The sequence below is a fragment of the Dermacentor variabilis genome, chromosome 4, assembly GCF_050947875.1.
Source record: "Dermacentor variabilis isolate Ectoservices chromosome 4, ASM5094787v1, whole genome shotgun sequence".
In the NCBI taxonomy this organism is placed as follows: Eukaryota; Metazoa; Arthropoda; class Arachnida; order Ixodida; family Ixodidae; genus Dermacentor; species Dermacentor variabilis.
This window is the reverse complement of record NC_134571.1, coordinates 166,749,330-166,776,133: the sequence shown is the minus strand read 5'-3', so window position 1 is coordinate 166,776,133 and position 26,804 is coordinate 166,749,330. Positions and strand designations below refer to the sequence as shown.

The following is a 26,804-nucleotide window of genomic DNA, read 5'->3' as shown; positions in this document are numbered from 1 at the left end:
ACAAGTCTCTGGGGGCCCCCATTAACATCATGCGTTCAGTGCGCCAAGGCTGTCCCCTCAGTACTCTGTTATTTGCTATCTACATAGAAGCAATGTGTGTAGCGATCACCGCAAACAACAATATACGTGGTTTTAGATTAGCAGAAACCGAAGTGAAGCTGCTAGCGTATGCTGACGACGTTGCAGTGTGTTGCACAGACGAACCAAGTGTGACTGAAACAATTGCTGTAGTAAAACATTTCTGTGACGTCACGGGCAGCAGAGTCAATTGGGGCAAATCCCTCGGGCTGTGGCACGGGGAGTGGTTTTCAGCACCAGAGTACTTCGCTAATGTCAAGTGGGTGAAAACTCCGACGAAGTATCTTGGTGTTCCCCTCGATAGGTGCAAGAGCAGCGATGAGTACTGGAGGAACCAAACTAATGAAACGAAACAAAAAGTGGACAAATGGACAAGCACTAACCAGTCTATTTTTTCAAGGGCAACAATTTGTAATATGTTTTTTATAGCGAAGTTATATTATGTTATGCAAGTGCTGCATTGTTCTAGAGCAAATGTGCAAAGCCTGCACAGAGTGTTTGCGGTCTTCATCTGGAGTTCATCATGGGAGAGATGTAGCCGAACAAATTTGTTCAGAAGGGTGAAGGACGGGGGTGTGGGCTTGATGCATCCTTTGTTCGACAACTTGTCAACCGCTTTTTGTTTTTTCGAGATGTGCGAGATCCGTTTCTGCGCACCGTATGTCAGATCAGGTTGAGCGACGCATTGCCGACACATGTTGTTAGTACGGCAAGCATGACCGGAAAACTTCGAGGTTATTTTAAGGAAGTGGTCGACAGCGTGTGTTTCCTGTCAGTTCGTTTTTCAAATGATTATCTGTTTGAAGTTAAAAGGAAAAAACTGTATAATGATGTGTGCGACATTGTGTTCCCAGTGCCGTTATACAGAACCATATACAGTGGAGGGCCAGGACAAGACGTCCTTAAACGGGTGAAACGAATGCAGGTGCCACCGGGGGTTAAAACCTTCTTTTTTAAGCTCCACACAGGAACGCTCTCTTTGAAAACGTTTGTGGAAGAACGAGGCTGTCTTGTGCCGTGGGGATCCCACTGCTTCATCTGTCAGAAGCCGGAGACCATTGATCACGTTTTCTTGCATTGCTGGGCGGCTGTTTTTTTTTGGGACGTGCTAAAGCGAACGCTGAAAAAGGAGTTACCGGTGGACCCCCAAGGGATCAGGTATCTGCCAATTAAAGATGAAGACGGAGTACCGTATGATCTTATTATGCTGAACGCCCTCCACTCTATATGGCGAGCTCGCATGGCCGGGTACCATTGCGACGTCGACGCTCGGCCAGCGCGTATGTATTTCAGAGAGTGTATGTCCTTATTTATTGAAATGCAGAAAAAGCAAAAGTGTGTACCGGATTGGCTGTCGAGGCTCGAACCTCTGACAGTCATGAAGGAATTTTAATTTGACAACGTCAGTCCTATGCGGATAGACGGCTTTGTAGCGCTTTTTTTGTTTCTCGCCTTCGTTTCCTCTTTCAAGAGGCTTGCATTTGTGTCATGAGTGTGAAATTCATATTTACGATGTTATATTGAAAACCGGTAATAAATAAAAAAAAAAAACTTCGCGTCGGTGGTTCAGTGGTAGAATACTCGCCTGCCACGCGGGTGGCCCGGGTTCGATTCCCGGCCGACGCAGTTTCTTCTTTGAAAAGAGCTGTCGGATGAAACGGAACGATCCAAACTAATGTATAGCAGTCAGCAACTTCGCGTCGGTGGTTCAGTGGTAGAATACTCGCGTGCCACGCGGGTGGCCTGGGTTCGATTCCCGGCCGACGCAGTTTCATTTTTGAAAAGAGCAGTCGGATGAAACGGAACGATCCAAACTAATGTATAGCAGTCAGCAACTTCGCGTCGGTGGTTCAGTGGTAGAATACTCGCCTGCCACGCGGGTGGCCCGGGTTCGATTCCCGGCCGACGCAGTTTCTTCTTTGAAAAGAGCTGTCGGATGAAACGGAACGATCCAAACTAATGTATAGCAATCAGCAACTTCGCGTCGGTGGTTCAGTGGTAGAATACTCGCCTGCCACGCGGGTGGCCCGGGTTCGATTCCCGGCCGACGCAGTTTCTTTTTGGAAAAGAGCTGTCCGATGAAGCGGAACAATCCAAACTAATGTATAGCAGTCAGCAACTTCGCGTCGGTGGTTCAGTGGTAGAATACTCGCCTGCCACGCGGGTGGCCCGGGTTCGATTCCCGGCCGACGCAGTTTCTTTTTGGAAAAGAGCTGTCCGATGAAGCGGAACAATCCAAACTAATGTATAGCAGTCAGCAACTTCGCGTCGGTGGTTCAGTGGTAGAATACTCGCCTGCCACGCGGGTGGCCCGGGTTCGGTTCCCGGCCGACGCAGTTTCTTTTTTGAAAAGAGCAGTCGGATGAAACGGAACGATCCAAACTAATGTATAGCAGTCAGCAACTTCGCGTCGGTGGTTCAGTGGTAGAATACTCGCCTGCCACGCGGGTGGCCTGGGTTCGATTCCCGGCCGACGCAGTTTCTTTTTTGAAAAGAGCTGTCGGATGAAACGGAACGATCCAAACTAATGTATAGCAGTCAGCAACTTCGCGTCGGTGGTTCAGTGGTAGAATACTCGCCTGCCACGCGGGTGGCCCGGGTTCGATTCCCGGCCGACGCAGTTTCTTTTTGGAAAAGAGCTGTCCGATGAAGCGGAACGATCCAAACTAATGTATAGCAATCAGCAACTTCGCGTCGGTGGTTCAGTGGTAGAATACTCGCCTGCCACGCGGGTGGCCCGGGTTCGATTCCCGGCCGACGCAGTTTCTTTTTGGAAAAGAGCTGTCCGATGAAGCGGAACAATCCAAACTAATGTATAGCAGTCAGCAACTTCGCGTCGGTGGTTCAGTGGTAGAATACTCGCCTGCCACGCGGGTGGCCCGGGTTCGGTTCCCGGCCGACGCAGTTTCTTTTTTGGAAAGAGCAGTCGGATGAAACGGAACGATCCAAACTAATGTATAGCAGTCAGCAACTTCGCGTCGGTGGTTCAGTGGTAGAATACTCGCCTGCCACGCGGGTGGCCTGGGTTCGATTCCCGGCCGACGCAGTTTCATTTTTGAAAAGAGCAGTCGGATGAAACGGAACGATCCAAACTAATGTATAGCAGTCAGCAACTTCGCGTCGGTGGTTCAGTGGTAGAATACTCGCCTGCCACGCGGGTGGCCCGGGTTCGATTCCCGGCCGACGCAGTTTCTTTTTGGAAAAGAGCTGTCCGATGAAGCGGAACAATCCAAACTAATGTATAGCAGTCAGCAACTTCGCGTCGGTGGTTCAGTGGTAGAATACTCGCCTGCCACGCGGGTGGCCCGGGTTCGATTCCCGGCCGACGCAGTTTCTTTTTGGAAAAGAGCTGTCCGATGAAGCGGAACGATCCAAACTAATGTATAGCAGTCAGCAACTTCGCGTCGGTGGTTCAGTGGTAGAATACTCGCCTGCCACGCGGGTGGCCTGGGTTCGATTCCCGGCCGACGCAGTTTCATTTTTGAAAAGAGCAGTCGGATGAAACGGAACGATCCAAACTAATGTATAGCAGTCAGCAACTTCGCGTCGGTGGTTCAGTGGTAGAATACTCGCCTGCCACGCGGGTGGCCCGGGTTCGATTCCCGGCCGACGCAGTTTCTTTTTGGAAAAGAGCTGTCCGATGAAGCGGAACGATCCAAACTAATGTATAGCAGTCGGCAACTTCGCGTCGGTGGTTCAGTGGTAGAATACTCGCCTGCCACGCGGGTGGCCCGGGTTCGATTCCCGGCCGACGCAGTTTCTTTTTGGAAAAGAGCTGTCCGATGAAGCGGAACAATCCAAACTAATGTATAGCTGTCAGCAACTTCGCGTCGGTGGTTCAGTGGTAGAATACTCGCCTGCCACGCGGGTGGCCCGGGTTCGGTTCCCGGCCGACGCAGTTTCTTTTTTGGAAAGAGCAGTCGGATGAAACGGAACGATCCAAACTAATGTATAGCAGTCAGCAACTTCGCGTCGGTGGTTCAGTGGTAGAATACTCGCCTGCCACGCGGGTGGCCTGGGTTCGATTCCCGGCCGACGCAGTTTCATTTTTGAAAAGAGCAGTCGGATGAAACGGAACGATCCAAACTAATGTATAGCAGTCAGCAAGTTCGCGTCGGTGGTTCAGTGGTAGAATACTCGCCTGCCACGCGGGTGGCCCGGGTTCGATTCCCGGCCGACGCAGTTTCTTCTTTGAAAAGAGCTGTCCGATGAAGCGGAACAATCCAAACTAATGTATAGCAATCAGCAACTTCGCGTCGGTGGTTCAGTGGTAGAATACTCGCCTGCCACGCGGGTGGCCTGGGTTCGATTCCCGGCCGACGCAGTTTCATTTTTGAAAAGAGCAGTCGGATGAAACGGAACGATCCAAACTAATGTATAGCAGTCAGCAACTTCGCGTCGGTGGTTCAGTGGTAGAATACTCGCCTGCCACGCGGGTGGCCCGGGTTCGATTCCCGGCCGACGCAGTTTCTTTTTGGAAAAGAGCTGTCCGATGAAGCGGAACGATCCAAACTAATGTATAGCAGTCAGCAACTTCGCGTCGGTGGTTCAGTGGTAGAATACTCGCCTGCCACGCGGGTGGCCCGGGTTCGGTTCCCGGCCGACGCAGTTTCTTTTTTGAAAAGAGCAGTCGGATGAAACGGAACGATCCAAACTAATGTATAGCAGTCAGCAACTTCGCGTCGGTGGTTCAGTGGTAGAATACTCGCCTGCCACGCGGGTGGCCTGGGTTCGATTCCCGGCCGACGCAGTTTCTTTTTTGAAAAGAGCTGTCGGATGAAACGGAACGATCCAAACTAATGTATAGCAGTCAGCAACTTCGCGTCGGTGGTTCAGTGGTAGAATACTCGCCTGCCACGCGGGTGGCCCGGGTTCGATTCCCGGCCGACGCAGTTTCTTTTTGGAAAAGAGCTGTCCGATGAAGCGGAACGATCCAAACTAATGTATAGCAATCAGCAACTTCGCGTCGGTGGTTCAGTGGTAGAATACTCGCCTGCCACGCGGGTGGCCCGGGTTCGGTTCCCGGCCGACGCAGTTTCTTTTTTGAAAAGAGCAGTCGGATGAAACGGAACGATCCAAACTAATGTATAGCAGTCAGCAACTTCGCGTCGGTGGTTCAGTGGTAGAATACTCGCCTGCCACGCGGGTGGCCTGGGTTCGATTCCCGGCCGACGCAGTTTCTTTTTTGAAAAGAGCTGTCGGATGAAACAGAACGATCCAAACTAATGTATAGCAGTCAGCAACTTCGCGTCGGTGGTTCAGTGGTAGAATACTCGCCTGCCACGCGGGTGGCCCGGGTTCGATTCCCGGCCGACGCAGTTTCTTTTTGGAAAAGAGCTGTCCGATGAAGCGGAACAATCCAAACTAATGTATAGCAGTCAGCAACTTCGCGTCGGTGGTTCAGTGGTAGAACACTCGCCTGCCACGCGGGTGGCCCGGGTTCGGTTCCCGGCCGACGCAGTTTCTTTTTTGGAAAGAGCAGTCGGATGAAACGGAACGATCCAAACTAATGTATAGCAGTCAGCAACTTCGCGTCGGTGGTTCAGTGGTAGAATACTCGCCTGCCACTCGGGTGGCCTGGGTTCGATTCCCGGCCGACGCAGTTTCATTTTTGAAAAGAGCAGTCGGATGAAACGGAACGATCCAAACTAATGTATAGCAGTCAGCAACTTCGCGTCGGTGGTTCAGTGGTAGAATACTCGCCTGCCACGCGGGTGGCCCGGGTTCGATTCCCGGCCGACGCAGTTTCTTCTTTGAAAAGAGCTGTCGGATGAAACGGAACGATCCAAACTAATGTATAGCAATCAGCAACTTCGCGTCGGTGGTTCAGTGGTAGAATACTCGCCTGCCACGCGGGTGGCCCGGGTTCGATTCCCGGCCGACGCAGTTTCTTTTTGGAAAAGAGCTGTCCGATGAAACGGAACGATCCAAACTAATGTATAGCAGTCAGCAACTTCGCGTCGGTGGTTCAGTGGTAGAATACTCGCCTGCCACGCGGGTGGCCCGGGTTCGATTCCCGGCCGACGCAGTTTCTTTTTGGAAAAGAGCTGTCCGATGAAGCGGAACGGTCCAAACTAATGTATAGCAATCAGCAACTTCGCGTCGGTGGTTCAGTGGTAGAATACTCGCCTGCCACGCGGGTGGCCCGGGTTCGATTCCCGGCCGACGCAGTTTCTTTTTGGAAAAGAGCTGTCCGATGAAGCGGAACAATCCAAACTAATGTATAGCAGTCAGCAACTTCGCGTCGGTGGTTCAGTGGTAGAATACTCGCCTGCCACGCGGGTGGCCCGGGTTCGGTTCCCGGCCGACGCAGTTTCTTTTTTGGAAAGAGCAGTCGGATGAAACGGAACGATCCAAACTAATGTATAGCAGTCAGCAACTTCGCGTCGGTGGTTCAGTGGTAGAATACTCGCCTGCCACGCGGGTGGCCTGGGTTCGATTCCCGGCCGACGCAGTTTCATTTTTGAAAAGAGCAGTCGGATGAAACGGAACGATCCAAACTAATGTATAGCAGTCAGCAACTTCGCGTCGGTGGTTCAGTGGTAGAATACTCGCCTGCCACGCGGGTGGCCCGGGTTCGATTCCCGGCCGACGCAGTTTCTTTTTGGAAAAGAGCTGTCCGATGAAGCGGAACAATCCAAACTAATGTATAGCAGTCAGCAACTTCGCGTCGGTGGTTCAGTGGTAGAATACTCGCCTGCCACGCGGGTGGCCCGGGTTCGATTCCCGGCCGACGCAGTTTCTTTTTGGAAAAGAGCTGTCCGATGAAGCGGAACGATCCAAACTAATGTATAGCAGTCAGCAACTTCGCGTCGGTGGTTCAGTGGTAGAATACTCGCCTGCCACGCGGGTGGCCTGGGTTCGATTCCCGGCCGACGCAGTTTCATTTTTGAAAAGAGCAGTCGGATGAAACGGAACGATCCAAACTAATGTATAGCAGTCAGCAACTTCGCGTCGGTGGTTCAGTGGTAGAATACTCGCCTGCCACGCGGGTGGCCCGGGTTCGATTCCCGGCCGACGCAGTTTCTTTTTGGAAAAGAGCTGTCCGATGAAGCGGAACGATCCAAACTAATGTATAGCAGTCGGCAACTTCGCGTCGGTGGTTCAGTGGTAGAATACTCGCCTGCCACGCGGGTGGCCCGGGTTCGATTCCCGGCCGACGCAGTTTCTTTTTGGAAAAGAGCTGTCCGATGAAGCGGAACAATCCAAACTAATGTATAGCTGTCAGCAACTTCGCGTCGGTGGTTCAGTGGTAGAATACTCGCCTGCCACGCGGGTGGCCCGGGTTCGGTTCCCGGCCGACGCAGTTTCTTTTTTGGAAAGAGCAGTCGGATGAAACGGAACGATCCAAACTAATGTATAGCAGTCAGCAACTTCGCGTCGGTGGTTCAGTGGTAGAATACTCGCCTGCCACGCGGGTGGCCTGGGTTCGATTCCCGGCCGACGCAGTTTCATTTTTGAAAAGAGCAGTCGGATGAAACGGAACGATCCAAACTAATGTATAGCAGTCAGCAAGTTCGCGTCGGTGGTTCAGTGGTAGAATACTCGCCTGCCACGCGGGTGGCCCGGGTTCGATTCCCGGCCGACGCAGTTTCTTCTTTGAAAAGAGCTGTCCGATGAAGCGGAACAATCCAAACTAATGTATAGCAATCAGCAACTTCGCGTCGGTGGTTCAGTGGTAGAATACTCGCCTGCCACGCGGGTGGCCTGGGTTCGATTCCCGGCCGACGCAGTTTCATTTTTGAAAAGAGCAGTCGGATGAAACGGAACGATCCAAACTAATGTATAGCAGTCAGCAACTTCGCGTCGGTGGTTCAGTGGTAGAATACTCGCCTGCCACGCGGGTGGCCCGGGTTCGATTCCCGGCCGACGCAGTTTCTTTTTGGAAAAGAGCTGTCCGATGAAGCGGAACGATCCAAACTAATGTATAGCAGTCAGCAACTTCGCGTCGGTGGTTCAGTGGTAGAATACTCGCCTGCCACGCGGGTGGCCCGGGTTCGATTCCCGGCCGACGCAGTTTCTTTTTGGAAAAGAGCTGTCCGATGAAGCGGAACAATCCAAACTAATGTATAGCAGTCAGCAACTTCGCGTCGGTGGTTCAGTGGTAGAATACTCGCCTGCCACGCGGGTGGCCCGGGTTCGGTTCCCGGCCGACGCAGTTTCTTTTTTGGAAAGAGCAGTCGGATGAAACGGAACGATCCAAACTAATGTATAGCAGTAAGCAACTTCGCGTCGGTCATTCTGCATCCGGCAGCCGAGCTGTTCGGATCGTAGGGTCATGGCCTCTTCCGGGGCAGCGACAGCGGCCACTTTTGGTCGCGGAAACAGGATTACGGAAGATAAGGAATATCCGGTCATTTTGCCTCAACTGCCTAAAGGACGAGTTGCGATTAACACCGTGTTTTTACACGGTGATGTGCGTGCGAGACCATACTAGGTCGAAGATTTCAGGGACGCCCTACTGCCGACGGGCCTCTTACCGGACGTGGTACGCATAGGGGCTTACCAGATAAACCACGTCTGGGTGGTGACCCTGAATGATGCATCTGTGACGGAAAGGCTAGTTTCCCTAAAGGACCTGCAAGTGAAGGGACGACGGTGCGTCATCGTGGACCCGCAGGGCCAGCAGGTGAAGCTTAGGCTTCACTGGCTGCTGTACGGCGTTGCCGACGAGGACGTCCGGACAGCGTTCGCGGCTTTCGGCAAGGTGGAGGAGGTGAGCCGGGAGCGGTGGCGAGTCGAGGGCATGGGAAACAAGACGTCGACCACCCGGACGGTGCTCCTCAAGCTAAAGAACGGCGTCAAAGTTGAGGACCTTCCTCATCAGGTCCGCGTCGGCGGAGAGTTGGCCTTGGTGGTCGTGCCCGGTCGACCCATGCAGTGCCTGCGATGCCAAGGCACGGGGCACGTCCGCCGAGATTGCAAAGTCCCTCGCTGTTCCAGATGCAGACGTTTCGGCCACGTTGACGCTGACTGCGTCAAATCCTACGCCGCCGTGACAGGACCAGCAGCGAGGGACGTTGCGGCTGAACACGTCATGAACGTGGTCGAGACGGAGGACGCCGCCAAAGGAACCGGAGACTCGGTTTCGAAAGGGACACTCAGAGGGTCATCTACCGCCGGTGCTGAAGGCACGGTGGCTGAGGATGACGAGAAGACAGACAAACCGGTGCAGGTCCCGCCTGCAGTGAGCCTTGCTACGGGAGGCGTTAACGAAGACACACCCGACAACGACACGACGGCAATGCTGCAGGACAAGGAAGTCAACGACGATGAGCGCACTGGGACTCTTGGTGCCCCAGTCAAGCGCCCCCACGACGAGACCAAGGACAGGGACGGTGATGCCACCAGCACCAGTGAAGGGCCGCCGACGAAGACGCCACAAGGAAGGCGGATGGGCTACAAGCCAAAGCCTAATGTGCCACCTGAAAGGAAGCCTGTGGGCAAAACGGTCTCGCCTAACGACACGAACAAGCCGGGAGGTCCCGGAGGCGGCTAGCCGAGGGCTAGTCGTGAACGGTAAGCACCATGCTCCGGGCCTGCTTTTCTCGCTAGCTTAAGATGGCTGAGATACCGTCCCTTACTATTGCAACATTGAACGTGCGAGGGTTGGCGGCTAGTCGTAGGCAAAGTCAGGTCCTACGGTTGATCACTGATCACAACCTAGACGTACTAGCCGTCCAAGAGACTAAGGTTGATGGAGAGGAGCAGACCGGGAGCATGGTGCGACGATTCACGCACAGATATTTTGCGGTGGTTAGCCATGCGGTAGGCACGTCCGGGGGGTGCATTCTGTTCGTCAAGAAGCTGCCTGGACTGCAGATTCAAAGTGTATTTTCCTGCGAATCTGGAAGGATTGTTTTTTGCGATGTTTTGATATGTAATGTTGAATTCCGCGTCATATGCATCTACGCTCCGAATTCAGTGGAGGAGCGTGTCTTGTTTTTTTCTAACCTTTCTAATCACGTCCGTTGTGATAAGCGCGTTATTCTGTTAGGGGACTTTAACTGTGTGTTGAATGCCAGAGACCGAGTGAATAATGCCGGTGTGCGGGACGAAAGTTGCAGCGTTTTATCAAAACTAATAGGTGAAAATGAACTTGACGATGTATTCGAGTGTCTGGAAGGGGTGCGTGAAGTGACTTTTACTCGTTTTCAAGGTAGTAGTCATGCAAGACTGGATCGAATGTACATATCGTTGGAAACGATTCCAATATGCCACAGCTATAGTGTAGTGCCTGTGTCGTTTTCGGACCACTGCCTCGTAAAATGTCACATAGGTATAGTGAAAACTAAACATGCTTTTAATTGGGATCTGTGGAAAATGAACGACTTGTTACTAAGTGATCAGTGTTTTGTAAAAGCAGTAAGGGATGCCGTTAACGAAGTATTCGATGATGCAACGGAAACAATAACGGAGAAGTGGGAATGTTTTAAACAGAAGGTTAAAATTAAAGCCATAGAAAGATCGAGTTGCATAAAATTCGAGAGGGAAATGAAAGAAAAGGGCTTAAGAAGACTGCTTGAGCAGCTGATAACGCTTGAGTGTAGAGAGCCTGTTACGTACAAAGACGACGTGCGAAACATCAAGGAAAAACTTGAACAGTTCGACAAAGAGCGTTGTCAAGGCGCCATCGTGCGTGCGCGAGCAAATGCACTAGCGGCAGGGGAGACGCCCACTAAAAGGGCGCTGGGTCTTGAGAAGGCGCACGGACGGCGAAACCACATCGATAAAATTCTAATGAACGGGACTGTCGTTGAAGATAGTGAGAGAATTGGGAGCGCCTTCTTCGAGTATTACCAGTCGCTCTTTGCATATCAGGAAGCGAATGTAGATGGTTTTAAAGCGCATTTTCTTAATCGCATGCCGCGAATAAGTGATGATTTCAAAGAAGGATTGGAAACCAAAATAACTGAGGGGGAAGTCGAAAAGGCAATCGACGATTTGAACCCGGGAAAGTCGCCTGGACCTGATGGTCTCTGCGCTCGTTGGTATAAGGCATTTAAGAGAGAATTGGCTCCATTGTTGGCAGAGGTATTAAATGACGCGTATCAGCAGAAATGATTGCCCCCTTCCTTTGGAAAAGCGCACACCATACTAATACCTAAGAGCGATCAAACAGATAAACTAAAATTAGTGTCGTGCTATAGGCCAATATCACTAACAAATGTTGATTACAAGATATTTATGAAGATTTTAGCTACCAGACTCCAAGGCGTCATCAAAGAAATAGTCGGAGACCATCCAACTTGTGGCATCAGAGGGCGAACTATTTTTTCTAACATTCATAAGATGCGATGTATTCTCGAGTGCTGTGACGTCACCGGAGGTGGCGTTGCAGTTCTTCAGCTCGATCTCGAGAAAGCTTTCGATTGTGTCGCGCATGTTATTTTGTTTGCCATCTTGGATCACGTTAATGTCGGTTCCATCATCACTGAGGGCGTGGCCTTGGCGTACAAGAATTGCACAAGCAGATTAATTGTTAATAAGTCACTGGGGGCCCCCATTAACATTATGCGTTCAGTGCGCCAAGGCTGTCCCCTCAGTCCACTTCTGTTTGCTATTTATATAGAGGCCATGTGTGTGGCAATAAATGAAAATGACAAAATACGTGGTTTTAGATTGGCAGCGACAGAAGTGAAGCTCCTGGCGTATGCAGACGGCATTGCAGTGTGTCGCATAGATAAACCAAGTGTAACCGAAGCAATATCTGTAGTAAATAATTTCTGTGAAGTCACGGGTAGCAGAGTAAATTGGGGCAAATCCCTCGTGCTGTGGCATGGGGATTGGCTGTCTGCACCGGACTATTTCGCGAGTGTGAGCTGGGTGAAAACTCCGATGAAGTATCTCGGAGTTCCCTAGACAGTTACAATAGCAGTGATGAATATTGGAGGAACCAAACAAGTGACATGAAAGAAAAAGCTGACAAATGGAAAGGTACTAACCTGTCTGTTTTTGCAAGAGCGACAGTTCGTAACATCTTTTTAATTGCAAAGTTATACTATGTTATGCAAGCGTTATATTGTTCTAGACTAAACGTGCAAAGGCTGCACAGAGTGTTTGCGGTTTTCATATGGGGTTCAACATGGGAAAGGTGCAGCCCGACAAATTTGTTCAGAAGAGTGAAAGACGGGGGTGTGGGTTTGGCGCATCTTTTTGTTCTACAACTAGTAAACCGATTTATGTTTTTCCGCGATGTGCGCGATCCTTTTCTTCGCACCGTATGTCAGCTCAGATTAAGCAACACATTGCCGGCACATGTTGTCACAACGGCAAGCATGTATGGAACACTTCGTGGCTATTTTAAGGAAGTGGCCGACAGTGTCCCTTTCCTTACTGTTCGGTTTTCAAATGATTACCTATGTCAAGTGAAAAGGAAAACGCTGTATAAAGATGTTTGTGATATTGTATTCCCAGTGCCGCTATACAGAGCCATATACAGTGGAGGGCAAGGACAGGACGTTCTTAAACGGGTGAAACGCATGCAGGTGCCACCAGGGGTAAAATCCTTCTTTTTTAAGCTCCACACTGGAACCCTGTCCGTTAAGACGTTTATGGAAGAACGAGGCTGTCTCGTACCGTGGGGTTCTCACTGCTTGATCTGCAAGAAGCCCGAAACCATAGATCACGTGTTCTTGCACTGCTGGGCTGCTGTGTTCTTCTGGGACGTCTTGAAGCGAACCCTGAAGAAAGAATTACCTGTAAACCCCCAAGGCATCAGGTATCTGCCTATTAAGGATGAAGACGGCGTCCCATATGACTTCATTAGGTTGAATGCTCTCCACTGTATATGGCGGGCTCGAATGGCTGGGTACCACTGCGATCCCGACGCACGGCCGGTTCATATATATTTCAGAGAATGTATGTCGCGGTTTGTTGATGTACAGAAAATGCAAGAATGTGCACCGGATTGGCTGTCGAGGCTAGAAGCTCTCACAGCCATGAAGGAATTTTAATTTGACAACCCCGGTCCTATACGGACGGATGGCATTATTGTAATTTTTTTTCTCTCTTTTTCTCTCTGTTGTGCATTTCTGAGATGTGCGTAATATTTGTATTTTCTGTGTTCTGTCAAAGACCGGCATTAAATAAAAAAAAGCAACTTCGCGTCGGTGGTTCAGTGGTAGAATACTCGCCTGCCACGCGGGTGGCCCGGGTTCGATTCCCGGCCGACGCAGTTTCTTTTTCTGAAAAGAGCTGCCGGATGAAGCGGAACAATCCAAACTAATGTATAGCAGTCAGTAACTTGGCGTCGGTGGTTCAGTCATTCTGCTTCCGGCAGCCGAGCTGAGCGGTCAGCAGAATCATGGGCTCCAGTGGAGCAGCGACAGCGGCCACTTTTGGCCGCGGAAACAGGCTGAGTGACGTTAAGGAATATGCATATATCTTGCCCCAACTGCCTAAAGGACAAGTGGTGATTAAGACCGTATTTTTAACATCCTCCGCCTCGGCCACGTCCATCACGTTCTCTGCCGCCACGTCAATAGCTGGTGAGCCTGTCACAGCGGCATAAGACTTCACGCAGTCCGCGTCAACGTGGCCGAAACGTCTGCACCGGGAACAGCGGGGGACTCTGCACTCTCGGCGGACGTGTCCCGTGCCGTGACAGCGCAGGCACTGCATTGGTCGACCGGCAACGACGACCAAGGCCAACTCACCGCCGACGCGGATCTGATGAGGAAGGTCCTCAACCTTCACGCTGCCCTTCAGTTTGAGGAGGACGGTCCTGGTCGTTGAGGTCTTGGTCCCCATGCCTTCCACGTGCCACCGCTCACGGCTGACCTCCTCCACCTTGCCGAAAGCCGCGAACGTGCATAGAAGAAACAGGAATTGCTCTCGCCCTGCGAAACACCGGATCTGCCTTCGTTTTCACGTACTAACAAGCGGCCTACCGCAATTTCTGCAAAAGCTAGATTGGCCCCATTGCGCGTCGAATGTTCACACAGATACAGTCCCGACGCTCAGAGCGAGAGTGGAAGCAACTGACATATATGGTCGGCCATGGCGGAGTTAGATGCAACTAGATCGCTCACGCATGGGCCCGAGAATTACTCTTCCGGACCTCCGACCCTGGCATATCGCACCCTCCCTTAGCTCTACGCACGGACTCGCTTCTCACACGCACCAAAGTTATTCAATACGAAAGACTTGAAAGACGGAAGCTTTCCCCCGGGGCCAAAACTCTGTAAAGAATGCCAGGTAGCGTGGCATCGCAGACACACTCCTACCCCAACCCATACATACTAAGATAGATCCCGACACACACCACACAGTGCAGGTTCTGCGACAATCACACAGCCACCCTGTACCGCATGGTATGTAAATGTCAACATAATCCAGCTCGTCCAGCTCGGTTCCGAAGACCCAAGAAGCCCTCGTGAAACGGGCGAAGACAGTGACCCGCGCCAATGGGATCCCGGACTAAGGATTCCACTCGCTGATCTTCTCATTTCAGACTCAATAAATGTTTTATTCTCTCTCTCTAGCAGTCGCAGGCTCCACGTAGCTAGACCTCGTTAACTCAAGCATGTTAGGTGACTATCTGCGACCACCCCATTTCGAAGAGGACGCCCATAAACCATCATTATCATCATCAACAACAGCAACGTAGCGTGTTTGCCTAAAGGCAAGGCCATATTCTTGCGAACACTTCCGCTATGCTATCGAACTTGTTGGGCTGCTGTCGGAGGTGGCTGCACTCGGAGCTATTCGGAGCATAACAAACGAATTTCCAATTGGCAGTAACGTTCAAGGACCAAGTAGGAAAGAATACAGTGGTTATGGACACCCTTAACGAGAGGAACGAACGCTGCATGGCATGATGATCGACTCCTGCGACCGAGGCGTATGTTCGTCTGAAGCTCGACTGGTCACATTATGGCGTACCCGACGACGAGGTGCGAACGGCTCTTGCGGCCTTCGGAAAGTGACAGAAATTACCAGAGAAGAATGGAAGGCGAAAGGCTGCATTGGTGAAGGACAGGCAACGCGCTCTGTAAAGCTGAAACTGAAGGAAGGCGTTACCATTGAGGGTTTGCCTCATCAGGTACGTGTCGCTGAGGTGGTCCCACTAGTTGAGTAACCTGACGCTGAGGTCGTCTCACGGATCTGGCTCCGTACTCATCGCTGTCGCAGCGCTCTGGCTGCCCGTTGCTTGGTGACGTAAGGAGACAGCTCTCATAGAGGGGCGCGGCTTTGCGCTTGCTGCAGCATCGTAGTTTATTGCAGCATCCCAGCATTGCAGGTTATTCTAATAGTGGACATTCTTCATGCCACAGTTCCACGGGCAACCACTTTTTATCCATTTATCCAAACGCAAAAGTTAATGTGGCTTATACAGTGAGCTCGCTTCAGTTCACATTACAATGAGCCACCTGAAACTAAAATTTTGAAAGTTAGTCAGGATTTTTTGTAATTAGCGACTAATTACCACGTCTCACCTTTCACCCTGTGGTCGGCACCACTGACGGCACGGCTCCAAAACAGCCGTCATTTCGTAGAATTTTTTTCGTTGAGAAGTCTTCTTAGAAACGCCCTGTATACTAGATTTTTCCGTAAGGCAAGTTCGTGTACTTAACATCGACAACTCTCAACTTTTCCTGCTGTGTCTATCTAAAACCATAATGCCTATTGCATTACCTCCTTCCTTTCACTCGCTTTGTCTACACAAAAAGCTTCTAATATTTCCCCATCAGTGTACCTCTGGAGCCGTTTGAGCACGCGAGCGCTGTGAGACTGTGCATGGATGCATGAGCACCCGCGGCAGTGGTCAGTCATGGCTATCGGCCACTAAAGCACTAAATGCTCCTCGGCATTCCCCAAGGGAATCATATAAAGACGGGCCTATTCGGCCGATACAGCATTTGCCACACGGCAAGGGAACCACATAAACCCCAGCCGGCATGACAATAAGGAAAGCGTGTGGCATGCTTTTTCACACAAGTATCCGTGCTTTGCGCTCCACGTACCAAGCGACACGTGGTAAATAAAGCTCCACTGGCTGCGCGTCCTCTTCCTGCAGGAGACTGCTGTGCAGCTCATGAACAAGACTTCGCTGCCCAACACCGTGGTGGTACTCTTTTCGTTGAGCGCCGCCGTGGTCAAGTTCACCGTCTCCCCGACAGTGCCGGCGCCTAGCGGTTACGGTGCCGCCTGCAAGAGCGCCTCAATCGAGGAGTACCGCATGGTGAGCCGCTGTCATCGCTTTTCTTTTGGCGTGTGTCTGTGACGTTAGCCAGTAAGTCCCCTTAATATAAATAGACATAACTTCCTTTGGTTCACAAGCCGTATAGTGGTTCCATCAAACGAAAGGAAAGAAGCGTTGTTCAGGAGAAACGTTAGACGCCCGAAACCATAATGTACACTCATTTCGTTACATAATCTAAGGATGTTCCGACACTATTAGCGTACGTCGCGAGGCCACGAGCAGCAATAGTAGCAAAAAAACAAATTCGGATTATCGACGCTTCGCCACTGGAGGCATGAAGAATGCACAGAGCCTACACAACACCCTGGTGTTAACAGCGCGAAACGTAGACGAGACACGAGACGAGAGAACGACACCACAAGCGCTGACTTTCAACAACGTTGAAACTTAGCATCCAGCAGGCTAACAGGAATCTAGGTATTTATGTTAGGGATTGCACGTACAATCACTATCTTGAGTGCAAAAAAAGAAAAAGTGCGTGTTTCACATGATGGGCGATCACGTGTCTGTGACACATGTGGGCAATGGTATAAGAAGCCGTATTTCTTTCAATTAAACGTTGTTGAAAGTCAGCGCTTGTGGTGGCATCCTCTCGCCTCGTGTCTCGTCTACGTTTTGCGCTACTAACACCAGGATGAAAAACCAACAAGCCCAAACTGCTATTCTAGCTACACAACACATGCTGCCTCGGCCACGCTCTAACTTGTGTGTCCTGCGTTCCGCCGCGGCCACGGTGCAGCCAACAAAGAAATGTGGCGTTTCGGCAGAAGTCGTGCGAGTAGCAGCTTTAAAACTGAAGTGAGCAACGAAAGCATTGACCACGCCCACCCGTCGATTTTAGAGCTGGCCTCTCTAGGTGAGCCCTCCCGGACTTTGCTTATCTTATTGTGCTGCTGCTGCCTTGTCGAACAACTCCCGCGCAATACGGCACAGATTCGTTGAATCGATATGTACAATCGCCCAATTTTTTAACCTGAACGCGCGAGCATCGACCGGCCAGTCGATAAAGGACAAAAAAGCAGGTGGGGTGGGGTCCGGTTGCCGGAACAGCCTGGCAGAGGGAAGCTGCATTGGACTGTGCATTGCGCGCACGCGCGTATTCTCGCACACTTCGCCGCTGTACTCCGTTATACGGCGCTTATCGACTGGCCGGTCGATGCTCGCGCGTTCAGGTTAAAAAATTGGGCGATTGTACACCCCATCTGTACTCAACTCTACATATGCGCCGTCGGCCGACTGTGTTCTTTACGTAACTACGCGCAGGGAACCGACAAGCGGTACCTAATTATACTGACTGTAACAAATGTACGCCTTCAAGCGCTTAATTTTTTCATCAAAGCGAGGCTTTGTATGCCTGCTTTCTCGGAGTTTAACTGACAGTCTGTTCAGTCGGCTTCTTGCCGAGTAAGGTGGCCTTACAAAAATATTTTTTTTGTCTTTCTAGGGAAATATTACGGACCAATGTGTAACTATCCCTGAAAAAAAAAAGCATGCCGACAGTTTGAAGATTTTCTGCCGCCATTAGTCAATTTCCTGCTACCAATCGGAACACATCTTTTTTTGCAGTAGGTTTGCAGAGCTCTTGTGGCCACAGGAAGCAGAAAGTGTGCTAAATTCCACAGAAGTTACGCGCATAATAGACCAGGATGGCAGTAAATAGCTTGCTCTCTAGGCAACGGATTTGCGCCATGGTGGTTCAGGAGTGAAAAATTGAGCGAAATTGCCGTCTTGGACCAAATTTAGATATGCACACAAGAATGGACACGACAGCGTCAAATGCTGCGAGCAGAACATGTCAAAGAAAGTCAGCAGCCGCATCATAATTTTGAGAACACCAGAGACGACAAACTTGCACTTTGAAAATACATCCAACACATAACACGGATGTCGCTTTTTTTTTTTTTTGTACAGGTAACAGCGAGCAAGGCTATCAGTATACTATATAGCCGTGATTGTAAGTACCTCGAAAAGGTCCAATCAGCAGCTGAATTCTTTTCAGAATCATTACTCTTACGGCCGCCCATACGAGATCCTGGCAGGACAGGGGCTGTAAAGTAAATAAGAGATAACAAAATGCCATGTACCCCTCGTTAATAACGTTTTCTTAACTGTGATTTACTGTAAAGCTAGTGTCGTGCCAGGTTTTCTTCGTCCTTGTTTCACTGCGCCACAAACGCGGGCAAAGATGTAGGGCCGCCTGTCTAACTCAAACCTGGGCGTTAACGAGGCAAAATAATTTTGCGATTACACCTTACTCTCAACACCTCGTCGCTGGTCGCTTTTTCGCCAATAAACCCAATTTCACTAACAAAATTTTTTATTGATCATTCTACATTAAAGCCAAAATTTCCAGAAATATATGTTGGCCAGATAGCACCGCAAGTTTAGTATTTCCTCATTAACGCTCGTAAATATTATTTTTCTTGTCTACACTGCCGTCAGGCTCCAATCCCTTAAATTCAAATTCACGTATTAAATACGTCTGCACTCACTGGAGAGTATGCCGACCAATGAGTGGTTTATATATCTTACGTAAGGTTGTTCTAAACTGAAAGTTTGCTTTCAGATGTTCCAATCTGAAATGGGGCATGTTTTCTGTAACCTACCGCAAAACTTCAACACATGGATGTTTTAAGCTCGGAGCGCGGTGCGAAGAACTTTAACGCGATTGACACATTCACGAGTAATAACGTAAAAGATAAATACCGTAATGACATTGCTTCGAAAGGCTTACTGAACTTAAAAATGACAACCTGTGCCTTCTAAGCTATCGACAATAAAAAAAATTATGAGCGAATGAAAGTAATACTGATTTAATGCAGTGGCAGAAAGTACGTGTCACTGTGTCTGCGAAATCCAGGGAGAACACGGGGAAAGCGGGGGATGGAAATACAAGACGATCAGCAAAACCAGAACAAGATAAAAGCGGGTGCCAATGTTTCCACACGTGGACTTGCCTTTTTCAAGGCGACATATGCTTTCCTCGGTACAGTATAGTATAGGTAGGGTTCTTTTAAAGGGGAAGAGGGGTAGGCCGGGTGGGCGAGGCAACGACCGAGGGGGTGTTAGCGGCGAAGGTGTAGAACTGAAAATAAAGGTGTACAACGTCGGAGGAAGAATGTGTGGTAGCGCCATGTGTCAACCGGTTGGCATGTCACTGTAGGTTCCTTTTTTCGTGGAAGGGGCCTGGACGACGACGGAAAGGGGGGGGGGGGAGGTATTATTTCCTCCGATGGAGCTCACTTAACTATCGTCTCTGCAAGAGAGTATACAAGAAGCGGCAGAAAATTGTGCTCGTAGAAGAAAAAATAATGTAATAGATATATAAATAAAAGAAGAAAAGAAAGGCAGGTAGGCAAAGAAATAGCATTAAGAGACAGAACAAAAAATAAAGAAGTGATGTTGCCTATTGCTGTTACTGGAAATTTAGCATAGCGAGTACATTCTAAAACTCCGTTTGAAGCGTTTACGCCTATTGGTTGCAATGCCTTGAAGTTGTGGATGAAGTGTCATTCTGTGTATTTTCTGTCTCGCGCGGAACGGAAATTTGACTGTAGGATGTAGAGTTTAAGTTCGTCAAAGTTACGACCTATTTGGTCGGAGCGCTCGGCAATGACTTTGGAAAGCTTTTTAATTGTGTCCACGCGATGCCCGTTTAACCTGACGTTCATTGATGTACCGTTTCACCGATATGTTGTGTCTTGCAGGACATTCAAGCATATAAATCACATCGGCACTAGCGCAAGAAAAGCTAGTTTTCACTTCCTGTGTATAACTATTTGCGGTGTTTTTAATTTTATAGTCACTTTGAAGGTGCCTGCAGGTTTGCTTCTGGGGCCACAACATGCTTTTATTACAGGGGAATGAAGTTGGCTAACTTTTGCGTGCACCAACATGTTTTTTAAGGTTTATGTTTCAGCGATGGGTCACCCCTGGTACCACTGGGAATGCTTTTCTTAGACGCTCGTTACGTGATCATATTGTCTGGCATTTTCGTAGGATGTTTATGTTTGGTAGGCCATTAGAATATTTTGTTATAAAGGCTGATGGTCTCTGATTCTGGTTCAGGCTATTTCTTGACGACTTCCGGCTGCCTCTCCAATCTTCACGCGAGGTCATCAGCTTTGCCGAGAGGAACTTGCGGAGTGTTTCTGCTAGCGTTGCTTTAAGATCATTTAGGTGGTGGGTATAATCGTTGTCCTCGCTGCAGATTTTTCTTATTCGTTTCGCTTGTCCGACAAATATTTCTCGCTTGCACTGTCGCGGGTGATGACAGCTGTAGTCTAGATATTGCTCGCTATCCGTAGGCTTCCCGTAAAGCGTCGTTCTCAGTTTTCCATTTTTTATGCAGAAGGTCTTGTAGAGCAACTTGATTCCCGTCGGAAAGGGTCCCAATATGTCCATTCCAATCAGCTCGAATCGTCGGCAAGCAGGCTTGATGGGCCGTATCACTCTTATCGTCGTTGTCTTGGGCTGCTGAATGTCTCGGCACGTCTTGACGTAGTTAGCGATAACATTAGGTTGTTAACAGGTGAAATGTGGTTCCCACAAAGAAGTGTGAAATACGCATGCCTTGCAAGGTATACTGAAGTTGTCCTTCATGTCTGAGCGTCGCATACGCAGAGCGTGCCTATGTGGCACGCCCTCCTCCCATTACCGACAACTGACTGAGCTCAGAAGACGCACTGTGAAGCGACAAATCTTATGTTACGTGCGCCCTAGTGACACTAGCCAACTACTGACAACAGGAAAGAATGAGGCTCTACCACTACAGACTCTGCACCTGCCAATATGATCCCTTTTGGACGGACCTTTAGGCGGCCGAGTAAGCAGCGCGCGTCCTCCTCCATACTATCCACGCAAATACACATTTTGACGAGCAAGATTCCGCAACATAAAGTCCTCGTGGATACAAGGTTCACGATCTAAATGTCCCACGTTTCTGGGTGGGACCTTTTTGGGTCGAGCAAACGCGAGACAGAAGCTCTCATTGGCTACGATAACTCGATATTCTTCTCGCCCGCCTGTGGATGAAAGGACTTCGTGACAGCCGAAGTTTGGCGTGTTGTGAGCGCCAAAACAGAAAGTAGTGGAGTCTTTGTGAACATCCTAAATAAAGTTTAAACAACGCTAGGGCGACTAGAACTCAGACGTGTGAAGAGCGCGGAGCACTTCCCATGCCCGGTGATGTTGCCTTGCGTGATCCTACCGCTAGGTCGAGGTAGGGCACTGCGATCGGCGGCGCAGCTAGAGACCTTAGGGTGCCGGAAACTGCTCAACAATCGATATAATCAAGAGGCTTTTGTGCATTCCTGTAAAAAAAAAGCAGGGAAGATATTAATACTACCAAGATCGTTACATGTGTAGGTTACTGTTCCACGTGCGTTTGCAAAGCTCCCTCGTATAGCGTGCCTTATAGATGGCGTCAAAAAAGAAAGACGAAAAAGCTCAGCGGTGGTGGTTTGTGCTAGAATGAAATTTCGGGTGCAATTTGTGCATGGGGAAACACTTGTCTTTTGCGTGCTCCAGCATGCAAAGAGAAATTTGCACATTCGGAGCGAGCTATCCTAAGGGCTGGCCGAGCTCTACAGTATAACTTCTAACAGCAAGATGACGCTCAACAGGAAGATACTTAATGCTGCAGTGCTCATGGCGGCAGCAGAAATGGGCACGTGAAATATGCTGACTACACAGTTTAACGCAACGATGTTTGCCACCCTAACTGCGCCTTACCTTGACATTCGGTAAGCGGAGCGTTGTGGGCACAGCACCGCTTCGTTGTAGCCTTCGCAGTGCAAGCTGCATTAAAGAACGAGCGTGAGCACCGGGAAGGGGATGTAGGACGCTTTTCAATCGCCAATAACTCCGCTTCTACTGAACAAATCGATATACTTTTTTCTGAAAAATATATAAAACAGTGCACTTTAATGACATGTATTTCATGACTTTGATAAATAGTACGGTAGGATCCCTTTAGGTGTCATAACTTACATGGTTGCATTGGCATGTGGCGTTGCGTCGAGCGTTTGTGTGCGTAACACCGACCCAAGTGAGGAAATAAAGTTAATGTGCACCTATGGCGCTTAGGACCTCACACCGCGCATTAGTTAAATGAACTTTCTTTTGACTTCTCCTAGTCCGTCCCCCCCGGTCGGCCTTCGCCCGTTCGTTTCTCAATCCTTTACAATGTAATTGGTACTAGCTAGTTCTTTAGTACAGTTTCTGGAAGAGTGTACAAGTGGAAACCTGTTTGGGGTGTGCCCAATGTCAAGTTACACATAAGGTATACCTGGACTTGTATCGCTCTAAAAACAAAGGGTGTTATGGAATTGTAAACGCGATTCAAGTGGTAGAGTAGCCGCATTTCACATATACAACGCTTTCTTAGAGTACATACGCATATGTACTCCAACGCATGTACTCTATAGCAGTGAGAAGTAGCGCTAGTGTAGTAGAACTTTCCACTCTGTGGAGTAGTAGCTGCAATAGCGCTGATTTTACTCTATTGCAGCTGGTTAAAGTAACCGCCCTGGTGCTGGTTTTATATTACTGCAGCTGGTCGAGGCAGTTTCACATTTTCTAATAAAGAGAATAGTAACGGAAAGCTTGTTTCAGAAATTACAAATGCTGAGTTTTCCAACTTTAAAGGATTGCAGTTACGCCTGCGTATGTCGCAGCGGTCGGTCTACAGAACATATACTTTGCATGATATTACAAGGTGCGCAGGATGAAAATAAAATCTACAGCATGCATCGCATTCGGTTCTATAAAATTTGATTAACTGATTCATAGATTTCAACGCATGCGCTATGTCGCTATCATTTCTTTCACTTCTGTACTAAGTTTATTGCCAGTAACCTTCTATTGTCAATACTAGCTAATATTTTATTTTTGTTTGCTCGATTCTGTCTTGCTATGCGTGATTATAATCTCCTGCGGGAACAGTCCTCTACCTAGGTATCAGGTATGCTATCAGGTGCAACTTTTCTCGTGGTAAAATTAATCATCGTGGATAAGATATGAACAGAGACGCGCGATATGTCAAGACCAACCGATGATCTACCGCAAGCACATGAAACGAGGAATCATTTATATCGGCGAGATCTATCTAAGCATAAGAAAATTTTGCGCCTTACTCCCTTTCATTGGTAATAACCAACGCAAACTTCTTTGGTATGTATCATATCTAGAATAGTAGCTCATATCTGAAACAATGAAGGATAAGTACTTTGTAACGTATTATAATTTTCTAGCGCAGGCTAAGGACTTCCTAAAGTATCGTTAGCACGACTTTCTCGTTTGTGCTGTCTGTTGGCTTTGTGTGCATTTGCTTTGTAAAATTATAATTCATCAACTACGTCAGGTTTTCCCGTTACCTCTTATGCGCAGTGACACATTGTTCACGTTGTCCCCGCCTGGCTGTTCTTTGTGCGTACTTTCTCTCCTACCGGCACTGCAGGCGTGCTGGGAGCAGATGAAGAGCGCCGCCCTGGTGGACGAGGCGCAAGTTATGATGGGCAAGCTGGGGCCCAACGGACAGCCCTGCCTCTGGGAGTCTAAGGAGACAGTTGCGCAAAAGGTGCGCATCCGTGGCGTGCGCTTGTGCACGTGACAGCGTCAGCTGTCAAAGGGACACTCAAGACAGAAGAGAGAAAGTTAGAAACGACAGAGACTTTTGCCGGCGTTTGCATAGTCTCCTACATGGAACTCTGCGTAGGGTTGAGGATGAGGAATTGAAATGCTCTAAGAGAGAGAGAGAGTGCGGACGGAAAGAAAACTGTGTAAAATGATGGACTTGGTAAGATGGACAAGTAACATATTGAGGTCCACTTCGTAAAAGATGGACGTGCAAAATGAGGTTCGATGTGTTACATTCAAAATGACGGCAATGTCAAATTGAAGTTTGGTCATTCTAATGTGAATGTATAGCATTTCTTAACTCTAACAGTCAATCAGTTTCAAGACAAGCGAACTGTTATTTCGATATGCTATTGCGACTCATCTGATGGGAAAAAGGTCAATTAATAATGGAAGGAACAATAGTCGAGCTTACCTGCTAGTTTCGTGCGACTTCAAAAATGTCAAAGTATTTCTTCGTGTTCCCGGTGATTTCAGAGTGTCGAAACTGGCTAAGTCTTGTCCTTGATTTCACTTATTCAAACAAAGTTATACTGTGGCGTTCAACGTCCTGGAGCTGTATATGCAATAGCCAATGATTGAGTTATACGCCGTGATGGAAAACGTAGGATTACTGTGACCTCCTGGGGTTATTTAACTTGTCGTTCTTCTTTGAAATAAATCTAATCAATAATATTTAAATACACATGCACTCATGGTCTAGTCTGACAACGCCCACCAACATACAGTGATTGTTGTTCGCGTAAAGCCGTCCATTCATTTTGAGATAGCCGCTAAATACTGTAGATTCACTATATAACGCTACTTTCAGGAGCACTCCTGTTTTCTTGATAGACGGGAAATAAATCCCTCTCAAATAACCGGCACGCTAGGAATAAGTGCACCGGCGTACAATAACTACAGACACGACATTGAGTGCGCAAATATAGCGGTCTTCCCATTGTGGTCCCAGGTGACGTCGGTGTTCAACCACTACAAGCGTTCCCGCTTCGGCTGGGCCATCGACCGCATCGAGAAGGCCGACTTGTACGACACCTGCCTGGACACCGCGCTGCCTGGTGGATACCCGCTCACGCGCACCGTGCGGAAATTGATTCGCGCCCAGCCGGCTACAACGCCTTGACACATACGCCAGTGCGCCCCCATTGTATACATCTGTACCACCGACGTCAATAAATTAGGTTCTCATCTCTGTCGCGAAACAGTCTAAAGTCTGAAACATGTTTTCTTTTTTCGCAGGGCTGTGTACTTTGCTGCGGTTACGCTCAAGGTGCATGCATGCGGACGAGGCATGCACTCAGTGCTTTCGGTCTCAACCCAGGAACTAAACGAAAGAAATTGATCCCTCTCTAACAGAAATCGGTGAAAACACGAAAATGAAACATATGTTGTAGTAAGCAGTGACAGCTTCGTTGCACATTCGCAAATACAATTCCATAAATGCGCGCAGTGTTTTATTAATGCGATTAGCATTCTTAGTTCACGCACTCTACAGGGACTATCAACCTAGCTATGCCTCTACGTCTATAACCATTTTCCCGCCAACTTGGGTCGCTGTGTATGTGGCACTCGGCATGTGCCATTTCTTTAGTCAACCTCTTCAATGCCAACTTGGAGAACTCCGTATGTGCCACTTGACCTGTGCCGCTATTCAATGAACCTGACGCCAACTTAGGCCAACTGAGTATCTGCTACTAGGCATGTGTGCCCTTCAATGAGTCTCTTTGAGACCAACATCGGTTACTACGTATGTGGTGCACTTCATGTGACATTAGTTCCCTCGTTTCACGCAATTGTGCTCATGGGATCATCATCACCGTCATCACCATCAACAGCCTATTCTTATGTCCACTGCAGGACGAAGGCCTCACCCTGTGATCTCCAAATACCCGTCTTGCGCTAGCTGATACCAACTTGCACCTGCAAATTTGCAAATTTCATGAATCCACCTAGTTTCCAGCCTTCCTCGATTGCCCTTTCCTTCCCTAGGCACCAATTCTGTAACTCTAAATATCCACTGGCTATCTACCCTACGCACAACATGGCCTGCACAATTCCAAATTTTTTCTCCTTATGTCAACCAGAATATCGGCTATCCGCGTTAGCTCTCTGATGCACACCGCTCTCTTCCTGCCTCCTAATGTTACGCCTAACATTTTTCGTTCCACGGCTCTTTGCACGGTCCTTAACTTGTTCCCGATCTTCTTTGTTAACCTCAAGTTTTTGTCCCATATGTTAGCACCAGTAGAATGCAATGATGGTACACTTTTCTTTTCAACGACAGTGGTAATTAAGCTTCCAGTCAGAATTTGGTTGTGTCCAGCGTATGCACTCCAATCCAATTTTATTCTTCTGCAAATTTCCTTCTCATGATCAGGTTCTCCTGTGAGTAATTGACGTAACACATTCCTGTACAGATCGACTCTATCGGCTGATTGGCGACCCTGCATTTTTGTTCGCTTGCCAGGCTACTGATCATTATCTTTGTATTCGACATATTAATCGTCAACCGCACTCCTAACTTTCTCGGTTAAGGTTCGCAATAATTTGTTGCAAATTGTTTCCAGTGTTGCTGAGCACAACAATGTCATCTTCAAGTCCTAGGTTGCTGACATATTCGCCGTTGATCCTCTCTTCTAAGCCTTCCATGTCACATAGCTTTCTAAGCACGCAGTGAATAGCATTGGACAGATGGTATCTCCTTGCCTGACGCCCTTCTTGATAGTTATGTTTCTACTTCTGGAGAACCAATGTATCTGTGGAATCTTCGTAGATATTTCCCAAGATATTCACGTATGCCTTCTGTACTCCTTGATTACGCAATGCCTCTGATTGTTGGTATCTCTACTGAATCAAGTGCTTATGTGCCGCTCTTCAGTTC

General features: G+C 48.9%; 46 non-coding genes across 46 annotated transcripts; all 46 read left to right on the top strand.

The window, feature by feature from the left end:
- Nucleotides 1–1,633: 1,633 nt before the first annotated feature.
- Nucleotides 1,634–1,704, top strand: TRNAG-GCC (transfer RNA glycine (anticodon GCC)). The gene has a single exon. It is a non-coding gene; the product is annotated as a tRNA-Gly (tRNA).
- Nucleotides 1,705–1,917: 213 nt separating this feature from the next.
- Nucleotides 1,918–1,988, top strand: TRNAG-GCC (transfer RNA glycine (anticodon GCC)). The gene has a single exon. It is a non-coding gene; the product is annotated as a tRNA-Gly (tRNA).
- Nucleotides 1,989–2,059: 71 nt separating this feature from the next.
- TRNAG-GCC (transfer RNA glycine (anticodon GCC)) lies at nucleotides 2,060–2,130 on the top strand. The gene has a single exon. It is a non-coding gene; the product is annotated as a tRNA-Gly (tRNA).
- Nucleotides 2,131–2,201: 71 nt separating this feature from the next.
- Nucleotides 2,202–2,272, top strand: TRNAG-GCC (transfer RNA glycine (anticodon GCC)). The gene has a single exon. It is a non-coding gene; the product is annotated as a tRNA-Gly (tRNA).
- A 71-nt stretch (nucleotides 2,273–2,343) lies between these two features.
- Nucleotides 2,344–2,414, top strand: TRNAG-GCC (transfer RNA glycine (anticodon GCC)). Its single transcript has one exon. It is a non-coding gene; the product is annotated as a tRNA-Gly (tRNA).
- Nucleotides 2,415–2,485: 71 nt separating this feature from the next.
- Nucleotides 2,486–2,556, top strand: TRNAG-GCC (transfer RNA glycine (anticodon GCC)). Its single transcript has one exon. It is a non-coding gene; the product is annotated as a tRNA-Gly (tRNA).
- Nucleotides 2,557–2,627: 71 nt separating this feature from the next.
- On the top strand, nucleotides 2,628–2,698 carry TRNAG-GCC (transfer RNA glycine (anticodon GCC)). The gene has a single exon. It is a non-coding gene; the product is annotated as a tRNA-Gly (tRNA).
- Nucleotides 2,699–2,769: 71 nt separating this feature from the next.
- Nucleotides 2,770–2,840, top strand: TRNAG-GCC (transfer RNA glycine (anticodon GCC)). Its single transcript has one exon. It is a non-coding gene; the product is annotated as a tRNA-Gly (tRNA).
- Nucleotides 2,841–2,911: 71 nt separating this feature from the next.
- TRNAG-GCC (transfer RNA glycine (anticodon GCC)) lies at nucleotides 2,912–2,982 on the top strand. The gene has a single exon. It is a non-coding gene; the product is annotated as a tRNA-Gly (tRNA).
- Nucleotides 2,983–3,053: 71 nt separating this feature from the next.
- On the top strand, nucleotides 3,054–3,124 carry TRNAG-GCC (transfer RNA glycine (anticodon GCC)). Its single transcript has one exon. It is a non-coding gene; the product is annotated as a tRNA-Gly (tRNA).
- Nucleotides 3,125–3,195: 71 nt separating this feature from the next.
- On the top strand, nucleotides 3,196–3,266 carry TRNAG-GCC (transfer RNA glycine (anticodon GCC)). The gene has a single exon. It is a non-coding gene; the product is annotated as a tRNA-Gly (tRNA).
- Nucleotides 3,267–3,337: 71 nt separating this feature from the next.
- Nucleotides 3,338–3,408, top strand: TRNAG-GCC (transfer RNA glycine (anticodon GCC)). Its single transcript has one exon. It is a non-coding gene; the product is annotated as a tRNA-Gly (tRNA).
- A 71-nt stretch (nucleotides 3,409–3,479) lies between these two features.
- TRNAG-GCC (transfer RNA glycine (anticodon GCC)) lies at nucleotides 3,480–3,550 on the top strand. The gene has a single exon. It is a non-coding gene; the product is annotated as a tRNA-Gly (tRNA).
- Nucleotides 3,551–3,621: 71 nt separating this feature from the next.
- On the top strand, nucleotides 3,622–3,692 carry TRNAG-GCC (transfer RNA glycine (anticodon GCC)). Its single transcript has one exon. It is a non-coding gene; the product is annotated as a tRNA-Gly (tRNA).
- A 71-nt stretch (nucleotides 3,693–3,763) lies between these two features.
- Nucleotides 3,764–3,834, top strand: TRNAG-GCC (transfer RNA glycine (anticodon GCC)). The gene has a single exon. It is a non-coding gene; the product is annotated as a tRNA-Gly (tRNA).
- A 71-nt stretch (nucleotides 3,835–3,905) lies between these two features.
- TRNAG-GCC (transfer RNA glycine (anticodon GCC)) lies at nucleotides 3,906–3,976 on the top strand. The gene has a single exon. It is a non-coding gene; the product is annotated as a tRNA-Gly (tRNA).
- A 71-nt stretch (nucleotides 3,977–4,047) lies between these two features.
- TRNAG-GCC (transfer RNA glycine (anticodon GCC)) lies at nucleotides 4,048–4,118 on the top strand. Its single transcript has one exon. It is a non-coding gene; the product is annotated as a tRNA-Gly (tRNA).
- A 71-nt stretch (nucleotides 4,119–4,189) lies between these two features.
- TRNAG-GCC (transfer RNA glycine (anticodon GCC)) lies at nucleotides 4,190–4,260 on the top strand. The gene has a single exon. It is a non-coding gene; the product is annotated as a tRNA-Gly (tRNA).
- Nucleotides 4,261–4,331: 71 nt separating this feature from the next.
- TRNAG-GCC (transfer RNA glycine (anticodon GCC)) lies at nucleotides 4,332–4,402 on the top strand. The gene has a single exon. It is a non-coding gene; the product is annotated as a tRNA-Gly (tRNA).
- Nucleotides 4,403–4,473: 71 nt separating this feature from the next.
- Nucleotides 4,474–4,544, top strand: TRNAG-GCC (transfer RNA glycine (anticodon GCC)). Its single transcript has one exon. It is a non-coding gene; the product is annotated as a tRNA-Gly (tRNA).
- A 71-nt stretch (nucleotides 4,545–4,615) lies between these two features.
- TRNAG-GCC (transfer RNA glycine (anticodon GCC)) lies at nucleotides 4,616–4,686 on the top strand. The gene has a single exon. It is a non-coding gene; the product is annotated as a tRNA-Gly (tRNA).
- Nucleotides 4,687–4,757: 71 nt separating this feature from the next.
- TRNAG-GCC (transfer RNA glycine (anticodon GCC)) lies at nucleotides 4,758–4,828 on the top strand. The gene has a single exon. It is a non-coding gene; the product is annotated as a tRNA-Gly (tRNA).
- Nucleotides 4,829–4,899: 71 nt separating this feature from the next.
- Nucleotides 4,900–4,970, top strand: TRNAG-GCC (transfer RNA glycine (anticodon GCC)). Its single transcript has one exon. It is a non-coding gene; the product is annotated as a tRNA-Gly (tRNA).
- A 71-nt stretch (nucleotides 4,971–5,041) lies between these two features.
- TRNAG-GCC (transfer RNA glycine (anticodon GCC)) lies at nucleotides 5,042–5,112 on the top strand. The gene has a single exon. It is a non-coding gene; the product is annotated as a tRNA-Gly (tRNA).
- A 71-nt stretch (nucleotides 5,113–5,183) lies between these two features.
- TRNAG-GCC (transfer RNA glycine (anticodon GCC)) lies at nucleotides 5,184–5,254 on the top strand. The gene has a single exon. It is a non-coding gene; the product is annotated as a tRNA-Gly (tRNA).
- A 71-nt stretch (nucleotides 5,255–5,325) lies between these two features.
- On the top strand, nucleotides 5,326–5,396 carry TRNAG-GCC (transfer RNA glycine (anticodon GCC)). Its single transcript has one exon. It is a non-coding gene; the product is annotated as a tRNA-Gly (tRNA).
- A 71-nt stretch (nucleotides 5,397–5,467) lies between these two features.
- Nucleotides 5,468–5,538, top strand: TRNAG-GCC (transfer RNA glycine (anticodon GCC)). The gene has a single exon. It is a non-coding gene; the product is annotated as a tRNA-Gly (tRNA).
- Nucleotides 5,539–5,751: 213 nt separating this feature from the next.
- On the top strand, nucleotides 5,752–5,822 carry TRNAG-GCC (transfer RNA glycine (anticodon GCC)). Its single transcript has one exon. It is a non-coding gene; the product is annotated as a tRNA-Gly (tRNA).
- Nucleotides 5,823–5,893: 71 nt separating this feature from the next.
- Nucleotides 5,894–5,964, top strand: TRNAG-GCC (transfer RNA glycine (anticodon GCC)). The gene has a single exon. It is a non-coding gene; the product is annotated as a tRNA-Gly (tRNA).
- A 71-nt stretch (nucleotides 5,965–6,035) lies between these two features.
- On the top strand, nucleotides 6,036–6,106 carry TRNAG-GCC (transfer RNA glycine (anticodon GCC)). Its single transcript has one exon. It is a non-coding gene; the product is annotated as a tRNA-Gly (tRNA).
- Nucleotides 6,107–6,177: 71 nt separating this feature from the next.
- On the top strand, nucleotides 6,178–6,248 carry TRNAG-GCC (transfer RNA glycine (anticodon GCC)). The gene has a single exon. It is a non-coding gene; the product is annotated as a tRNA-Gly (tRNA).
- Nucleotides 6,249–6,319: 71 nt separating this feature from the next.
- Nucleotides 6,320–6,390, top strand: TRNAG-GCC (transfer RNA glycine (anticodon GCC)). The gene has a single exon. It is a non-coding gene; the product is annotated as a tRNA-Gly (tRNA).
- Nucleotides 6,391–6,461: 71 nt separating this feature from the next.
- Nucleotides 6,462–6,532, top strand: TRNAG-GCC (transfer RNA glycine (anticodon GCC)). Its single transcript has one exon. It is a non-coding gene; the product is annotated as a tRNA-Gly (tRNA).
- Nucleotides 6,533–6,603: 71 nt separating this feature from the next.
- On the top strand, nucleotides 6,604–6,674 carry TRNAG-GCC (transfer RNA glycine (anticodon GCC)). Its single transcript has one exon. It is a non-coding gene; the product is annotated as a tRNA-Gly (tRNA).
- A 71-nt stretch (nucleotides 6,675–6,745) lies between these two features.
- TRNAG-GCC (transfer RNA glycine (anticodon GCC)) lies at nucleotides 6,746–6,816 on the top strand. Its single transcript has one exon. It is a non-coding gene; the product is annotated as a tRNA-Gly (tRNA).
- A 71-nt stretch (nucleotides 6,817–6,887) lies between these two features.
- On the top strand, nucleotides 6,888–6,958 carry TRNAG-GCC (transfer RNA glycine (anticodon GCC)). Its single transcript has one exon. It is a non-coding gene; the product is annotated as a tRNA-Gly (tRNA).
- A 71-nt stretch (nucleotides 6,959–7,029) lies between these two features.
- TRNAG-GCC (transfer RNA glycine (anticodon GCC)) lies at nucleotides 7,030–7,100 on the top strand. Its single transcript has one exon. It is a non-coding gene; the product is annotated as a tRNA-Gly (tRNA).
- A 71-nt stretch (nucleotides 7,101–7,171) lies between these two features.
- TRNAG-GCC (transfer RNA glycine (anticodon GCC)) lies at nucleotides 7,172–7,242 on the top strand. The gene has a single exon. It is a non-coding gene; the product is annotated as a tRNA-Gly (tRNA).
- A 71-nt stretch (nucleotides 7,243–7,313) lies between these two features.
- On the top strand, nucleotides 7,314–7,384 carry TRNAG-GCC (transfer RNA glycine (anticodon GCC)). The gene has a single exon. It is a non-coding gene; the product is annotated as a tRNA-Gly (tRNA).
- Nucleotides 7,385–7,455: 71 nt separating this feature from the next.
- Nucleotides 7,456–7,526, top strand: TRNAG-GCC (transfer RNA glycine (anticodon GCC)). Its single transcript has one exon. It is a non-coding gene; the product is annotated as a tRNA-Gly (tRNA).
- Nucleotides 7,527–7,597: 71 nt separating this feature from the next.
- On the top strand, nucleotides 7,598–7,668 carry TRNAG-GCC (transfer RNA glycine (anticodon GCC)). The gene has a single exon. It is a non-coding gene; the product is annotated as a tRNA-Gly (tRNA).
- Nucleotides 7,669–7,739: 71 nt separating this feature from the next.
- Nucleotides 7,740–7,810, top strand: TRNAG-GCC (transfer RNA glycine (anticodon GCC)). The gene has a single exon. It is a non-coding gene; the product is annotated as a tRNA-Gly (tRNA).
- A 71-nt stretch (nucleotides 7,811–7,881) lies between these two features.
- TRNAG-GCC (transfer RNA glycine (anticodon GCC)) lies at nucleotides 7,882–7,952 on the top strand. The gene has a single exon. It is a non-coding gene; the product is annotated as a tRNA-Gly (tRNA).
- Nucleotides 7,953–8,023: 71 nt separating this feature from the next.
- On the top strand, nucleotides 8,024–8,094 carry TRNAG-GCC (transfer RNA glycine (anticodon GCC)). Its single transcript has one exon. It is a non-coding gene; the product is annotated as a tRNA-Gly (tRNA).
- Nucleotides 8,095–8,165: 71 nt separating this feature from the next.
- TRNAG-GCC (transfer RNA glycine (anticodon GCC)) lies at nucleotides 8,166–8,236 on the top strand. Its single transcript has one exon. It is a non-coding gene; the product is annotated as a tRNA-Gly (tRNA).
- A 4,948-nt stretch (nucleotides 8,237–13,184) lies between these two features.
- On the top strand, nucleotides 13,185–13,255 carry TRNAG-GCC (transfer RNA glycine (anticodon GCC)). Its single transcript has one exon. It is a non-coding gene; the product is annotated as a tRNA-Gly (tRNA).
- The last annotated feature ends 13,549 nt before the right edge of the window (nucleotides 13,256–26,804 follow it).